Raw genomic sequence first — 14,261 nt, 5'->3', positions numbered from 1 at the left:
TAGTATACGTGTTCAATTCCCTATAGAGACTAGGTCCCATGATGGTGTTTAAGAGCTATTTTGTGTATTGCAATATGTATTTTTAAGTGCAGACAAGGAGGGTGGGTATTACTCAGTTGTAGAGCACCTGCTTAGCATGCACAATGTCCTGGCTTCAGTCCCCAGTACATCCAAAAAATAAGGGTATATTTAAAATTAAGAATAAAGTTATAAAAAAATAGAGACTAAAAACCACTGCAACCTAGGAGCCACAATTACAATAAAAAAACAAGTGTTTCTATAAAATATTGACTATATGCCAATCACAGAGACTACCACAAATCACACCTGACAACCATCATGTGTGATTCTCAGCAACCCTACTTAGTAGACACGGATGAGAAACCCGGCACTCTGGATGAGGAGACGTAGCTAGGAGGAGCCGGGGACGCTGACCGTCCTGCTCCCCGTGACACCGCGTCAGCCCAGGGCAAGCGCTGAGAGAGCTGCAATGAGGGGACACCCAGCTGCATGGAACCTTGGGGAACTGGGGAGTCACAGAAAGCACTAAAAATTATTTTGATGAAAAACCAGCTCAAATATATTACACTGTGCCACATCCTTTAAACAGGGAACATGACTGAGACCTATTTGATGCCTCCGTGTCCTTTCTGTCATCATCAATTATTTGCCCTCTCAGAGCGACCAGTGATGAACTGGACCCCATATGAAGTGCACTAAGATGGCAGAGCTTTTAAAGCTGTTTTATGAAGTTTGTAAGACTCTGTCTATGCCTCACACAGGCGGTCATCCATCACTTCTCCCCGGTGTGGACGTACCACCTGAAATCACTCCTTTCTGCTTTTTGAAATCCCTTCATTTAATCCAGACATTTCAACAGCAAAGAAGCAGCTCAACCACAGACATTGGACAGCTTTTCACCAAATGGACTACAACAGCCCATCGGACTACCTGGAAGCCCTTTTCTTCTATTAAACCCACTTCCGGGTACTTCATCATTTTCTGGTTAGTGGACTTGGCCTCTGACTGGCCTACTCAGAGAGCTCCCAGCCTCACATCCGGGGGTGGGAGAGGACCCTGCTGTTTGGAGAAATCAGTGAGGAAGATGGACATCCTCCAGTCAGGTCTGCATGGGTAGAAGTGCGACAATGTGCTCAGAAATTATACCGTCAACACCCCTGTGCTCCCATGGACTGGTTTCACATTAACCAAACTCATGACACACTGATGCGAGAAAACCAGAAACTTCTTAATGTAACAGAAGAAGTGAAACTGTAAACGAGACTGAAATATCAGAGTTCAACCATGAGTACATTTTCTCCTCCACGGCCCAATCACGGGCAGGCAGTCACATGGCAACCATGGACAGAAGCAGAGCAGGGAGGGTTTCTAGATTAAATCAATGGACTAAATTTCTGTTATACGAACAGATCTACTGCCTAGAAAATTATTAAATCTAATCACGGTGCACTATCCGTGGACAGTGTCTGAGACATGACTGTGAGCACCTGTGTAACTCTCCTTTCCCTGTCCTATCTGGGCTAACTGATGCACAGTGGTACAGAGATCCAGGGATGCAGATACCTCTAAACACCCAAAGCCCATCCCTGGGAGCCTGGAAACCAGACAGCCAGGGTTTAAATATCAGCTCTGCCACTTACTAGTTCTGTGACTTTGGCCAACTTACTTACCCTCTCCATGCCGAAATTTCCACACTGTAAAACTGGGATAACAATCAAACTTTTCTTACTCGCTTGTTGAGAAGATTGAAACATTCATTTCTGTAAAACTCTCAGAAAAGGATGTAGCACATTTTTGGTGTTCAACAAATGTCAACTAAATATTAAAGTGATTTACAAGTTTCCCTTCTAATCATCTTATGTGTTTCCTGGCTAGTCTAAGTCCCAAAGAAAATCCTTATTTCTCCTTTTATAAACTCTTGGGGAGCACCCTCCTGTTCCATCCCACCACGTCTTTAAACTGAGGGAGGGGATGCCTCCTCCCAACTCCTCTGGGCCATGGAGAGTGCTTCTCCCTTCATAACCCTGGCCGCTGGTGCACAGATATCCCTCGTCACACTAACAGAGTGAGGTGTGATTCCGAGGACACAAGCAGGGCATGTGAAACCCTTCCTTTCCCTCCAGTGTTGACACCATTGGGAAGCACCTGGGATGCTCAGCTCCATGGCAGGACAGCCCTGTGCATGAAAGGGCAGGTCCTCTCAAGGGAAGGCTCGCTGTGAAACAGAGCTACCTGGGACTGGGTGAGTCTCTAATTCTGGGAGACAGTATCATGACACGCATTTTCCCAGAGGCTGAAGTTCATGGAGTACATGGCTTCATCATTAACAAAGAAGACATTTATCACCTGCCTACTCTTTTGAGTCATCTCTCAGTTGGCTGCTGGAGACAACATGCATATAAGTATTGGATCCCCTTAGGCCCCAACATATATGAAGTAACAAAAAATTCTGTGGCTTAACGTTGGTTCAGGGTGACTGTGTAACAGTTCTGACTCTGCTGATGCTTAATTATGGGTATAGGAACTATGGAACCTCCTCAAATATCTTTCATCATAAAATCAGCTTTTCTTGTTTTCCTGTTTCTTAGTAATTGCCAAAGACTGTAAAATGATGGCTTCACACCAAACAGCAGCTAAAGTTTATGAGCCCTCTTGACATACCCACTGTGGTAAACACTTTACATAATTACTAATTCTCAGAATTGTACAAAGCAGATACGAGCGTCCCCATCTCACAGACGAGGGAAATCTCAGAACGAACTGACTTAGGCTCACGTGGCTCAGTGGCAGCGTGTGCATGCAAACACAAGTCAAAACACTACACCCCTTCGTTTATGTACCAAATCTCCTCCCACCAATTAATACACAGCAGCGGGGTCAATACTCAGGGAACTCAGTACACTTTTCAGCTTTAAGGTTCTCCAGAGGCCGCTACTAGCTGTTTTAAAAATTCCCGGCTCACTGGCTTCTAACACTGGAAGGAAAGTCCTGTTTTGTCATTGTTTACACAGCAAGTCTGAGATGTTCACAGCGAGATGACAGAATAAAACTAATATATAAGCAGAATAATTTTTCCAGGTAGACAGACATAATGGACATTGTGGTATTCTGAAGCATTAAGCAAAGAAATCAAAATAAAATAACGTTGTTTAAGCCTTCTTTTACAAACAGGAAAATTAAGACTGTAAGAAGGTGCAACAGTGCCACCTATGGCTAAAAAGTCCTTCCAGGTTGCCAGGAAACATGCAACACAATAAAATGCCTGTACTATCAGAAACGAGAATCAGGTAACTAAAAGCTACTGTAGCACATACTGCACTTTGCTTCGGGGGAAGGGAGGGGTACTCAGTATTTGATATTGCTAATACTCCTGAATATAAACAAAAGACACAGGCCCATGGAAACTCATCTTAGAAGAGGAAAGAATCCAGTCCAGTCACTTCATTTTACCGGAGGGGAGACTGAGACATGGGATCTGTCCTCCTCGCAATCGGCAGCAAAGCTCTCCTAGGCCTCATGTCTTCCAATGCAGCAAAAGCCAACAGATCTGAACTAGGCCTATATTCATAAAAGTCACGTCTGTATTTTCCAACAGTAGGTTATCTAAGTATCTTGCAACATACTTCTCAAAGAGCCAGGAAATCATACAAGTTTGTTGAAATACAAAAACATTTATTTACATAGTGAAACAGCATGAGCTTTATTCTCTCTATTAAAAAAGTAACATGTCAAATCAATGTTTTGGTATTTTAAACCTGTTAAGAGTGCAGGAAAAAAGATCAAAATTTTCTTTAATCAAAAAGGACAGAAGCTTATTCCCTGAAAATGATCAATGTGGATTTTTCTAAACTTAATGAATCTGGTCAGAATCCCACGAATTTAAATGTCTGAGTGGATGGTTACACTGCAACATGAAATCTGAGTTGTAACAATACACATTCTGTGTAAATAATCTTCAAGGTCATCTGCTTAAGGCAATTTAACTAGTCCCTGTCTCACTAGAATGATACAGATTTCATTAAAACTTCATAGTGCACTAAAAAAAAATGAATCCTCGTTACTTTAAGACATATTCATATATATCATATATATACATATTAAATACGCATCAGTAATAAGCCACACTCTTTAGTATTCATACTTGATCCTTCTAAAATATCTGTCATTTTGACAGCACGTTTTTGCTAAGCACCTCTTGGGTTCTTTGTATACAAGGCTACTAACTCTCACAGTGAGAAAATTTAAACGATATTACTCAAATTTCACAATACAGGAAATGTACTTAAGCCATGAAAACAACTTATACATTCATCATCAGGAAAGAAAAGAATAAAGATTTTACTTAAAATATTCACTGACAATCTTTTCTTCCATATTAAGAGTACATAAAACCAATTCAGTCTTTGTAAGTATTTCTGTCAATAAGGGCCACTAGAGAAAAACAAGTAACATCATTAGCAGTGGTTGGACTTTCAAAGCCCACTTCTCTTTTGCACAATAATTATTTTTAATGTTTTGTTTTTAGTCCTTACAGAGCATTAAAATAAATAAAAATTAACTTTTTATGTCACTACCTGAGAATTAAACATTTGTGAAAATGTACAATTTTAATTTATGCCACTCTGTCTCACATTCTCACTGGTGTCTCTCTTTTGAAGGCCTCATCAGGCTGAGATCACTAAAATCGGCCATTTATGGAGTCACAGGTGTTCGGGTAACCACTCAACGGGAAGCTGATTAGAGGAGCAATTAAGAATGCATCCTGTGCAGCCTGGGTTCCAGCACAGAGCCTGCCAGCGCCAGCTGTGTGAGATTTGGGACAAGCTGCCCCATATCTCAATCCCCCAGCTGCAAAAAAGGAGACACTGAAACCTACCCTCAGACACCGGCTATGAAGTAAAACATGAGGAAAGCATTTTAGCCTTAGGTAGGTGTCCACTCAGAGCGCGTTTGCTCATTATGATGATGAGGATATCTGTTAATAAATTGAGCTAGACCAAAAAGGAGAAATCACCTTAAAGGAGAAACATTTTAACTCAATGAGCATTTCCTTTCGGATGGATTGCAGAATATTCTATTGTTTTGTTTTAATAAACTAAGTTTTGTCCATTAGTTAGATTTACAGGTTCATGGACAAGTCTCCAGAAAAAGAATTAGAGGCCTCAAACCTCTGAATACTAAGAAAGTAAATTTTAAAAAAATCAGGGGGGAGATTATACCTCATTTGGGAGAGTATGTGCTTAGCTTGCATGAGGCCCTCAGTTCAGTCCCCACTAACTACACTTAAAAACTATTTTTTAAGAAATGGAGAATTAAATCAAAAAGATGGAGGAATGCAGAATTTTTTGAGAGACTCATCTCAGATTTAAGATGGGGAAAAAACCATCCATTTCTCAGAGGAAATCTTGAGAACTATGTAAACTGGAACTGAGATGTCTAGTCTTCTAACATTATTCATGAATTCATATTACCAAGTCTTAAAACTACCTGATAACCCACAGTGGTGATAGTGATCATAACAGCTACCAACACGGATCAAGCTCCGGCTAGGACTCTGTTCTGACATCTCTGCCCCTGAGGCTTCACCAGGCTGAGAGCACTAAATTCGGTCATTTATGAGCATCTCTTGTAAGTCCTCCCTTTTGCTTCTCACTCTCCTCTCTCCAGCCCCTCTGAGGGAAGCACTGTTATCATCTTCCCCAACCGCAGATAAGGCCACTGAGGCACAGAGACTAAACCCTTTCCAGGTCACATTGGCATTAAAGGACGTCTGTATTTCTGCTGTTTTGCTTTTGACAAAGGAATCTGAGATATCAATTGAAGTGAGACTGTTAAATAATCAAGTCTGTCTGGTCTTCACCTCAAAGAGCAGATACTGTAAATTCCTGATGTACGATGAGGCTGCCGCCACAAACTGACTCAGCTTGAAATTAATATCCAAGATGAAGCAGTGGATACACGTAAATATTCACGAATGTCAACTCCATTCAGGGGTCTGGGCCCTTCACTGCCTGAACGGGGGTTAAAACTCCACCCTTGTCAGGGAGGGAAGCGCGGCTCTTCCAGGTCTCACCCAGGCTTCACGGGTTAACTCCCCCCACAGTCTGTCCTCAACAATGAAAAAGCTGTCAATATTTTTACACCATGCAAAACTGAAAGACATTTCTGCAGATGGAGCACTTTCTCAGGCTTAAACCTATTTTGCGTACACTCAGCGAGGGGAAAATAAGAAACATGACTCTGCAAAGTCTCGGAGTCTTACCACTCACACGAGTAGAAAGGCCTCAGCACAAGATGACTCTTCACATTGCAGGGTGAGAAGAAAATAAAGCCGCCCCAACCACAGGCACTCCCAGAGACAGAGATCAGCAGTTTTATGTGCACTCAGGGCTGTGCAGCCCTCATCGCCATCCACTTCCAGAACACTTCATCACCCCAAAAGAACCGCCCTGTCACTAACAGTCCCTCCCTAACCCCCCTCCACCCAGCCCCTTGCAACCATCACCTGCTCTCTGCCTCTGCATGTGCCTATTCTGGGCATTTCAGATCACTGAATCAACAATATGTGGCCGTTTGTGTCTGGTTCCTTTCACTTAACATGCTGTTATAAAGGCTTGTCCATGTTGAAGGGGTATCAGCATCTCTCTCTTTTTATTTTTTTTTTTGAAAAAGTTAAAGTTTTTTAGAAGGTGGTAAGTACTATCAAAAAGAGTAGAGTGGAGCATATGGGGTTGGGTTTCAAAGGGAAAAGGGAGGGTTGAGAAGTCAGGGTGGACTTCCTAGAACAGGTGGCCTTTTTCATTTTCCTTTTATTTATTTTTTTATTCACTCTTACGTGTGAATAATGTTCCACTACATGGAGATACTACATACTGTTGATGCATTCAGCAGCTCTGTATGGACGAAGTCCAGAAGGATGAGTGTAAGAGGTGACTAGCAGGGATGGCATTTAAGCAAAGGGCAAGATGTGCTTTCAAAAAAAACCAACAAACAGAGGCGCAAGGAAATTCAGTGCGTTTCTGAGCAAAGTGCATGCTTGCTTCGGCAGGACTACTGTGCAGGGCTGGGGCGGACATTGGCAGGAATCACAGCGAGGCAGTCACCTGAGAATACTCCCCACTGCAAACAACTCAGCCAGTTCTCCTCCCTCATCCTCTATTGTTAGAGCCATGTTTCTTGGTTTCTCTTATTTCAAGTAATAGCACTTTAACTACATATCTTATCATCTGCATCAGACCACTTTACCTCCAAGGCACAGAAAATCATTCACTGACCGGAGCAGCTCCAGGACATAAAGGTGATGGATTAGGGAGTCCTGCAGCATCCCAGCCTGCATGCACAAACCCCACATGTGCCCTGGTGATGTCCGGAAAATAAAATGCATGGAAATATCTCACTGCTGGTACACGACATCTGCCCTCAAATTGCCCCAAAATCATGCTGGCAAAGCACTACTCAACCCTCTCACTACAAAAAAAAAAAAAAAAAAAAAAAAAAGCTAAGAAGGCAAATTTAGGCTCTTCCATTGAAAACCAGCAACCATCACTGCCAGTATCTGAGCTGGAATGCCCCTGACTTCAAAAACCACTGCACAGTTACTTTTCAAATGTGAAACTCATATATGTATTCCAAATAGGTGTTATTACAGTAGGATTTTTCTTTTCAAAACTTCCAGTTGCAACATTAGCACAAGAAAGTTTATGTTTCAGCTTTAAAAAAATCAATTATCTTCCACTTTCTTAATTTTGAACCTATTATTATTTTATAAATGGAGCTATGCTGCATAGTATAAACCAACTGTTTGATTTCTGCAAACAAGACCTTTATGACCTCACTATTTCAGAGCAAACTTAAATGATGTTTTGAGAGGTCGGGCCTGGGGCGCTCACTAACAGCTCTTTAAATACTGACAAGTATGTGCTATTAAGTAATGCAAAGGCTTTAACTCCACATAAGCTCAGAAACGAAAGAAACTACACCAAAGCCTAACTTTATCATTTTTATATATTCCTATTCTTTTGAATATTAATGTTCTTAAAAGATATGATTTTTTTTTGAGAAAGACAACAGTTGTATTAAATTTCCTCTCTCCAAGACAGTAATCTTTATCAAGAATAAGTACCCCTATGGAAATCGAAATGACGGGACGTTTCTAGCTAAGTGAATATGCAGATCTGAACACAAATCTAAATCCTATCAGATCTCACTCGAACGAGTACAACAAAGACATGGGCTACCTTGGAACTTAGCTCTTCTGTTCCAAAAGTTGGTTGAGCTAAGATCATCACACAAGGCAGGGAAGCAGAGAAGAGGAAAGTCTACCTGGTGGCCTCCATCTGTTTTCTTCCAGCCAAAAGTCGCCTCTAGGGCGGCCCCGATAACAAGCCCTCCTCAGAAGGAAATCTGGCATCCACACTGCCCCTGCCAACCCCAAGCAGCCCCGACGCCCCTCTCCCAGCCTGTGAATGGTCTTCCAGTGGCCCCCCAGTTGGTGGCACCCTCCCCCTCTTCCCCGCTACACACACACACACACACACAGAGCCACGGCAGCCTTCCCAAATCACAAATTTAATTATATCACCTCACTTCAAACCCTTCAGAGGCTCCCTGGTGGAATTCTAGCCCCACCCACGACACTGCTCACCCAGCCTCACCTCAGTAGAGGTCCCCAGTGACCTCAGGGGCCTCCTACTTCCCACTTGCCTCCAGGTTCATTTTGACTGTTTCCCAAGGAAGCCTTCCCTCCCTCCAACCTCCGCAACTTGTTCCTCTGTTCCTAGAACATTCTAGGCTAAGTCAACTTCTGACACTGCTAAGCTCACAAGAAGCAAATACATTTTTCTTACTAATGTGGGTCCACCCTCTCTCCCCTAGACACACAGAAGTTCTCGTGTTATGAATAAATGAATGACGGGGTGGGTCTCAAAGGAACAGACAGACCTGCTCTCGCCCGATCAGACCCTTCTGGCTGTAGAATATCAGAAGCAAAACCAGAAGTACCTTTCCTGATGGACACTTCCTGCTGACACCCTTCACTGCCTCCAGTGTCTGTTCAAGTAAAACCCAAACTCTTCCAAAGCCCTTCACCCCAGGCTCTCTCCAGTGTCCTCCCCAGCAGGGGAACACTCCACCATGGACCACACATGGCACTCTTCCCGGGTCCCCACCCCACAAGCCTCCAGGCCTCTGCTCGGACAGCCTCTGACACCTGAGCCAGACTCCTGACTCCTTCTCCTGGCTGACTCTTACTCTGTCCTCACGAATGAATGTAGAGCCCATTTCTTCCAGGAAGTCCTCTCTGATAATGGCCTTTAGGTCTTGGCTGGGCTCCCTCTACATCAGCACTTCATGGAGACTAACTGGGTGTTTGCCTGCTCCTTTGAGACCACGACCTCTTGGGGGCCATGTGGGAAGGAGTGAGAGATTACAAGAGGGGTGGGGGAAGCAAAAATCACAGCCCAAGTCCCAAATTCAAGGATTCTTTCTCAGAAAAAAGTATAAACTATTTCACACGTGTGCAATTTGGCTACTATTTTTGTGGCTTGTGGATAGCAAGAGCTTGGTGTTCCAAAACCCAGGTTACATGCAAAGAAATGTATATATTCATATCCAAAGGAAACCAGAGCTGCTCAACAACAGTTTGCAGTTAGAATTGAAAGGAACTTTGATAAAGGCCATCTCTCTCTCTCTCTCTTCTTTCTTTTCTGGCATCATATAATTTTAGAAGTATTTGCGTGACTAAGAGATGGCTGCAGCCCGTGATTCTGCACTGGAGAGTTTGGGCTGAGGAAGCCCAGATTACATTCACTGCGTAAATGCAATCAGAACACAGTGATAGGTGCTGTGGTGGTGGAGCTGATGTTCCAAAGCAGGCAGCCTTATGCTGTAAGAGAACTCTAAATAGAAAGTAAGAAATGCAATGTTCTGTACTCAATTTCATTTGGTATATGGGCCATGAACTGATAGAATATCTTGGCTAATGTAACCCAAAAATAAATTGTCAACTTCGGTTTTCTTCATCTGACCGTTTTATGCTAACTTTGGATATCAAACCCTCACTCCATATGGAAAGCTGCAGCCGGTTACATCCTGCAGAAGAAAGCCGATCAAGGGAGAACTAGAGGGTTTCCCTTCAAAAGCTGCTAAGTCTGGTTTTGCACATGTTCGTCATTTGCAACCACGTCATCGTCAAAGGAGTAACACCTTACATCTGTGGGGCGAAAAGCACTGCGGTGCTTCCGAACCATCAAAGAACACTGAGATTTGTGAAACAGTCCTGAGTCACTTAAATCACACTTTTTCTGAAAGGCTCCAAAACTGACCCACTTCACCATTCCATGTACAAAAGGGAGGTACCTGAATTAGTAGAGAAAACATGCCCTTGAAGTCTGACAAGGCCCTGCTTGTCAAATCCTGCTACAGCATTTACTAGCCGCTAAACGGACCAATTCCTTAACCCCTCTGAGAAGGCTTCCCAATCTGCAAAAGGGGGCTGCCACCATCCCCCTGGGAGGCATGGGTGGGAATGCAACACGCAAGTAGGACTGCTGACTGGTAACTGACACGGGGCCTGGCTAGTTTCCCTCCGCTGCCCTTCTCCCCCTTTAAACTTGTACTGTTGCCCCTGGTAAGGATCAAACCCCCGGAACAGACTGCCCGAATCTTCTGTGGATCCCTGGATACGTGTATTACACTTAGGAAGCCAGAAAAAGAACTGTCTCCTCCCCAGTCACTATCAATGTTCTTAAGAGTCTGGGTATTTTTAACTCTATTTTTCAGGGAGACTATTCCAGAACTTTCCAAGCACCATTCTCCAGGATGGCTCTCCTCCCAGCGCCCATCCCTTCTCACCTCAGATCCTCTGTCTGATTGCCTTCTGTTCATTGGAAAGTGAGTCCAGTAGGGTGGGGACTCCCAAGGACTCCCTCCCTCCCTCACAGGTGAGTGTGACTACTTTCTCCCCACTCCCCACTCCCCACTCCAACTCCAGCTTCTAAGAAGTCTACCCTCCCGGGCCCTGCAGACTCTGCATCTTCCCAAGACACACATGTGGCCACGACCCTCCCTTCAGGTTTCTTCCTTCCTGGCCCTGCCCAAACCCCGGCCCTTTAAGGATAAATGGCATGAGTCTGAAAATCGCAAAAGCTGCTCACTGACACACCAAAGCTGCATTGTCTGGGCTTTCCTCCAACCGAGGCTCAGCCCTGCCCCCCCTCAGCCTCAGTCTGCTGCTCTCGAGATGATTTAATTCACATGCAAGGCTGTGAACACCAGCTAAGAATGACGATTCCCAACCTGTATCTCTAGTCCGGCCCCTTCACCTGAGCCCCAGTCTCATAGACCCGAGTGCCTCTTTGAAGTCCAAACGTGGATGACAAATGGCATCTTAAAAATGACTCATGTCCACCATTTACACTGGAATTCGATTCCTGGCAGGTACCTCCCAGACTCCCCATTTTAGTAACAGCCCCAGGACCCACCTATGTGTTTGAGGTCACATTCAATTTCCCCTGTTCCCTCCCACCAGCCCTGCCCTGGAATGAGTCCTGTTATTTCCGTTGCTAAGCCCATCTCAAGTCTGGTTCTGCAGGGACCACGGCCGGAACCCCACAAGCTCACAGCATGGTGCACTGAGTCACAGTCCTCTGAAGGGTGCTCCCTGGAAGGGGAGGCATCTCCTGGCACAGGTCACCACAGAAGTCAATGAATTCTCACAAAGGAGGCCCAGGAGAAGTGACTCAAGGTTCTCCCGTGGTCTGAGCTTTGAAGGGCCCGAGGTCTGGGGGAGCTCCTAATTAGCAGACACACTTGCCAGTGAGCAGATGAGGATGGAGGAACCCAGGCAAGGCTGTTCTCACTCTGACCCCTGGGCTCTAGGGAGCCACGGGAATGGCCTGTGTCCAGGGCACAGCCCACCCATCACAGATCACAGCCTGCATTTGCCAACCCGGACAGCCTAGACTCCTTATACTTGCGATATTTACTTCTGATCTGTTCCCCACCCAGAATGTGATGGACTCATTCAGATATTCTGGCCTGTCTCAAGCGAGACAAATTCAGTGAAAAATGATGTCCACATTTGGACCAGAGCTTGAAAGGAGAAACAAGGCCTCATGGTCAGCATGATGGTGGTGGCCAAATCCTTCCACCGGGTGAGATGAACCACGGTGGGTGTGAGAATCCAAGGTCCTAGGTCGGCCAAAGCATCTTCCTTCACGGCTGACTGGGGTGTTGGAAACTCACTACCGCAAACTAACGACATGGCCGACAGTGGTGGACGTCAGCTGCAACAGACACGGAGTCAGCTATTTACTACCAACATGTGTTAAAAGTAAAGGCCAGTGCAGGGAGGCCTGCACGGCTGCTGAGGCAAACTACAGACCCGGCTCTGAATGCCCACTGGCTGAAGCAGAGAGGAAGCTACAGTCCCCTTTAGTGGTACCTGTGTCCACCAGATCCAGGTGAGCCAGCTACTTAGGAGAAGGCCATGTTGTCCTGATATTCAGAAAAACCAGCCTCGTAAAGGGAAAAAAATAGTGGCATGGATTTTAGACCCACTTCTGCCCCTTTATGAAGACAAAGTAAAGTAAATGGCATGGGGAAGTACAATGCAAAAAAAAAATTAAATAACAAAACGGTGACTGCTTCCTCCAACAGCGTCCCCTGCAGCTGCTCAACCCCGAGACTGCCACTTCCTCACCAGTGACCGCCGGCCAGGAAGCGCCATCACGCACGTCACACAGCGACAGCCAGGAACCGTGTGCCGAGCACTTTTGTGTAAAAGCAGGAATCGAGCAAGATGCTGCAGAATTTGACTTTACAAGTTTAAATACTCCATGAAAAGAATCCCTCAGCAGCCGCCTAAATCAATTCGCATCTCACTTCTTCAAAACAATCAAACAAATTTAATAAGGGCACATTTGTCACCAAATATAAGGAGGACCAAACTGGTTCCTCAAAGCAAGGATTTTAAGAGGTATCAAACACCAGTGGGTGATGTGCTAACAGAGCAAATATTCCAAAAATTTAGAAAATAGAGAGATGACTAGGATAATACATGGATCAAGGCAGCTGTTAAGTTTTTGCTTTTTAAAGCGATGGAGACAGCACGGAGGGCAAACTGGCTATTTCCAAAGCAGGGTGTGCACAGCCCACATTTTCAGATGCAACAACATGCTCACAGGGCAGTACAAGAGAAAAAGGAATAAAGAAAAAGGAAAAGAGGAACAAGAGAAAATTAGAAACACACAAGAACAAAAATGATTTTGACAGCACGTACAAGAATTTACGTGATTGTATGAGGCCCACCCTCACCTCGTGCTCCAGGGAAGGCAGGGGCCTGAGGAGAGCAGCACTGCCGGGGGACCCCCAACGTGGTCAGCGCCCCTAACCAAAACTCCACCTACATGTGTCTAGGCAGGTTTTAAGCTACAAATTGTGGTAGCATTTCAGGCTGGACTGTTTTACGCACTTCCACCAAGAGTAGCAGGAGAGAATTAGGCTCTGCTCCTGCACCAAAGCATTGTTTAAAAAATTAATGACTGTGGAATAGTAAAAGCAACAATGGAGTAAAAGTGACTGGAGGAGAACGTGCTTGACCCGAGTTCACTGGCCGCGTTATCTCACTGACGTTAAGATGCTGGCTGAGCCCTTACGGTACCAAAACAGAAAGACCCACCAGGAGGGAGGTTTAATGCGCTGCTGTATTTTGATACCGAGAGCCATGCCTGCTACACGAGGTTCTGGGTAAACAGTGGTGACAGTGTCAACTGCTATGGGCTAAGCACGCATCCAGCTACTCCGCCAAATCCCAAGGGCAGACTTCAAAAGGCAAAAACAAGCTGGCATTCTCTGGTGGGTCTGCAGACTCAGAGCCAAGCAGTTGCTGAGCAAACATGTCACCAGTGCCTCCTGTGACAAAAGTGTAGGCACTGGCCAGGGGGCTGGGGCAGGGCTCCAGGCTTCCACTGCTCACCCACCAGTCTGTCCAGGGGGAGAACGTGGTCCCTGCTTATGTTGCACCAATGCACCTACCTTGACTAACTCCTGGGGGCTCAGCAGGAGGTGACATGTGAGGTGAACCGAGCCAGCCTCGGTGTAGCACAGTGCTGGCAGCTATGTCCTCAGCAGTGCCCAGGCTCCTAAACCTGCCACCTCATCTCCAAGGAGCAGAAGGGGAGTGCAGGCATGTAGATCACAGGGCCCTGTGAGGACAAGAACAGATCATGGCCACGACATGC

General features: G+C 45.2%; 1 long non-coding RNA gene across 1 annotated transcript in view; it reads right to left on the bottom strand.

Annotated features, from left to right (window-relative positions):
- Positions 1 to 14,261, bottom strand: part of LOC135320029 (uncharacterized) — a 29,607-nt gene extending 15,346 nt beyond the window's left edge. The window contains exon 1 of the long non-coding RNA XR_010379156.1: positions 14,056 to 14,261. This is a non-coding gene — a long non-coding RNA (uncharacterized LOC135320029). The remainder of the gene's footprint in view (positions 1 to 14,055) is intronic.

The sequence above is a fragment of the Camelus dromedarius genome, chromosome 35 (genome assembly GCF_036321535.1).
Source record: "Camelus dromedarius isolate mCamDro1 chromosome 35, mCamDro1.pat, whole genome shotgun sequence".
NCBI lineage: Eukaryota > Metazoa > Chordata > Mammalia > Artiodactyla > Camelidae > Camelus > Camelus dromedarius.
The sequence above is the reverse complement of the archived record's forward strand: the minus strand, read 5'-3'. Positions and strand labels throughout refer to the sequence as shown.